This window comes from Rutidosis leptorrhynchoides, chromosome 2 (assembly GCF_046630445.1).
Source record: "Rutidosis leptorrhynchoides isolate AG116_Rl617_1_P2 chromosome 2, CSIRO_AGI_Rlap_v1, whole genome shotgun sequence".
Taxonomy (NCBI): Eukaryota; Viridiplantae; Streptophyta; class Magnoliopsida; order Asterales; family Asteraceae; genus Rutidosis; species Rutidosis leptorrhynchoides.
The window spans coordinates 338,974,739-338,978,813 of record NC_092334.1 but is presented as its reverse complement, the minus strand read 5'-3'; positions in this window follow the sequence as shown (position 1 = coordinate 338,978,813).

Below are 4,075 nucleotides of genomic sequence, written 5' to 3'. Positions count from 1 at the left end.
CCTGAGCTCTTTAAGGCGTATGACCGTAAGACGTGTTTTGACTTAGGTCTAGTTGTAACTGTTGTGGTGGTTTGTTATACCTATGACCTTTGTTGATCTTGATTGACCAGATTCCAAGGACGGAATCTCTTTAAGGGGGGTAGATTTTTAACATCCTGAGATCGGGCCTAGGTGGAAATGACCAAATTGCCCTTGCATGGTATTAATTAGTGATTTTAATAATTATATGTTTATAATTATTTGTGTGTTTGCTTAAGACCAGTTTGTGACAAGGGTCACAGAACAGGTTTGTTTATTTAAATTGGACTTCGTTTGGGTCACCAAACTACGTACGAAAGATATCAGATAACTGGTAAATACCCGTGTGTGATGTTGTATTGTGTTTAACACTAATACATATAAGCTAGGAGTTAACTTTTTCTCTCATTTTCTTGAAAGTTCTAAATAGAACCCGTACTTGTTTATTGATGTGCAAAAGTGTGCAGTGCTTAATTTGTCTTTCAAACTTTTAAATTTATATAACCTTTATTTAATACACTTTTAACACCCTAACGAGCAACAAAACCCGGTCAGATGTAGTATTTTAGGTTATCGTACCAAGAGAGCGTGGATGCGGATAAGAGTTATCTTATTATATAGCTTAGCTCTTATTAAAGAACTAAAGATAGATTTTTATGCGTTTTATGGGATAGATTCTTATCTCTTAGGAAAGAGATGATTTAAGATAAACAAAATAACAAAATAAAGCAAGAAAGTAAAGATTCAAATTAAACAATTATAAATAAAAGCAGCTACATGAACGAATAACTCATACGAGAATCATATTAGGCAAGTTTCATAACTTATATTAACACAAATCAAGATAACAATCATAGACCAATTATTATCTCTAAGCAGGTTAAGACAAGTGTTGCATATCATCTAATAAGCAGGACTTAAAGCATATACTAGACATGTGATGTGCATGACTAATATCTCAATTCTTAGCGTTCAATTCAATTACATGACACATATCAACCTTATGATGCGGATCAACATGCAAATAGACTGACAAATTATATAAGCTATTAAACATCAAGTAGATCAACTCAAGTTACTAGCTGAAAGTCAATTACTACTTAGTTTTCATGTAATCATTAATTAAAAACATCCAAACAGAGGATCTTCGACTAAGCCTAACAATATCAAACTCTATTATATAAGTGTAATTCCAATTAAACAAGTTTATCACTATTATGCTGTTTAACCTAGTTGCATGCAATTAAATTTAACGAGTTTGATGGACTAGATCTAAACAAGTAGCATGAGTTGAATAATAGATCATCGGATCAAGTACTAATCAACCCTAAAATAATGTTATCTAATCATTAAGCATGACAAACAAGTATATTAAAGCATAACAGATTCAAAACAGTTCAAATATCATCACAGAAACTCGACCATACAGATCTGGAAAAGAACCAGAAACTGTACGGATGAAGCACGAAGCCGGCGGCTTTGTTCCAGCCAAGCCGGCGGCTTGGACTGGTGAAGTGATGTGCGTAGAGGTGTATACGAAATAGTTATATATTTATTATGAAAAACTATTAAATACGATACAATTTTACACAAGTTATTTATTTATTTATAGAGTGGATATACCTAAACCTTGCTACAACACTTATATGCAGTGTACCTAATCGTATAGTAGTGTAGTTTTTAGTAAGTCCGTTTCGTTCCACGGGGAGCTAGCCAAGTTTAACGCTATATTTTTAAAACAATATTTGTATAAATATAAATATATGTATATAAATATTATTATTATAAAAGGGGATTTTTACCGTTTAATGACCGGTTTGTCGATTTTAAAACTTTAGTCACAGTTAAAACCTAATGTAAAATATTATATATATATAAAAGACTTAATTTAAAGCGTAAAGTAAATGAAAATAATTAAAGTGCGATAAATTAAAATGCGAAAGATAAAATGACAATAAAGAAAGTTGCGAAAATTAAAAAGTACGATAATTAAAAGTGCAATTAAATAAAATGACAGTAAATAAAAGTGCGATAATTAAAAGTGCAATTAAATATGAAATAAAGGAATTATGCTTATTTAAACTTCCGTAATCATGATGTTTGACGTGTTGATTTTAGTTTATTACCATGGGTTAATTGTCCTTTGTCCTGGATTATTCAATATGTCCATCTGGTTTTTGTCCATAACAGTCCATCAGTCATAAATATAAAGTGCGAGTGTCCTCATCAAATTATCCTTATATCCGAAGTCAAATATTCCAACTAATTGGGGACTTAACTATAATTACAACAATTTTCCTTGTATGTAATTCACCTCAGTTTTAATGAGTCCATTAACTATTAATCCATTCCCGTGTCTGGTTAAATGAACAATTATTAATACTTATAAATATCCCGCCCATCGTGTCCGATCGAGTGTATGTGGTTATTTATAGGTACGTCCAATTGTAATTTTTATATTAAATTAACGAACTATCATTCAATTAAACAAATATAAAGATCATTAAATAGCCTATAGTCTAATTTCCACAAGTGTCGTTCTTTTGTCCAAACCCCAATTATGGTACAAAGACCAATTACCCCGTCTTTAATATTTAGCCCAACATCACGATTACTTCGGCTTAAATAAGCATAATAATAACTTAGCTACGAGACATTAATTTAAAAAGGTTGAACATAACTTACAATGATTAATAATAGCGTAGCGTTACACGGACAGAATTTCGACTTACAAACTTAAAACATTCGCCACTATAACCTTATTATTATTAACTTAAATTAAAATTAAAATTATATAAATATAAATATATTTAAGAGATAGAGAGTAGATAAAGGTGTGTTTGAAACTTGATGCCTCTATCCGTATTTATAGGCCATTAATATGACTATTGTAGTTGAAAAAGTTGATGTGCTGGATGATTGAATTATTCTTGCAATTGTCACGGAGAATTATTATTTATATTATTATATTAGTATTATTATTATATTATTATTCTTATTATGAATTATATATATATATATATATATATTATATTATATTCTTCTGCATAGTTGACTTGTAATTCTAGCTCCGTTGAGTCGTACGTTGATAGTTGGTTCATGTCTTGGTTCCGGATTTTCGAACGCCTTTTCGTACGCTGAGATATTTTGTACTTTGCATTTCGTGTCTTGTAATCTTGTAATTCTTAGACGTTATTCATCAATAATTTGAACCATTTGAATTGTAGCTTGTACATTTGAGCTTTTTGGTCATTTGCGTCTTCAAATCGTCGATGTCTTTTGTCTTCACCTTTTATTATTTAAACGAATATCACTTGTAAATAGAACAATTGCAACTAAAAGCTTGTCTTTATTGATGGATAATGCTATGAAATATATGTTCGTTTTTAGCATTATCAAATATTCCCACACTTAAGCGTTGCTTGTCCTCAAGCAATATAGAACTTGAATAAAAAATACTTGAATCACTTCTTTATTCTTCACACTTTGTACATCAGTGATTTTAATTCGGTGGTATGAATAATGATACTAACGATGTGGTTTACAGTCTCACATGACTATAAAAATTTAGATCCGTTAGGAAATTGGATCTTTATGAAAACATTTGATCTTTTGAAAATTCAATCTATCTTTTACCCTAGATAAATTTTCCGGAATAACCCTTCACCGGTGTTTGCGAAATTGTTTTTGTGGGTTTTGTGGGTTTCAGATTTGAAAATTTTAGGTCAAAACTTATGGTTTTGTGTCACCCACTTGCTATCCTTGTGTTAGGAAAGCAACACGTCCAGTTTACTTGCTCCGTATATTACCCTTCGGTAAACTACCGTCCGGTTGTAAAGGAAAGCGTTGAATAAGCAACTGTTGAGGCAATGTCCCGTGACATGCTGATAATCATGGTCCACAACGTGTCGGATGCAATTACTATCCTTTGTAGGAGCAATAGTAAAGATCACCCTATAGTTTTTCGGTCTGGCATAAGTCCTGTCTTCGACCATGCTATACAACCACCGTTCTTACGGTTGACACCCGATTTGGTTCAGGTGACCTAATAAATTCC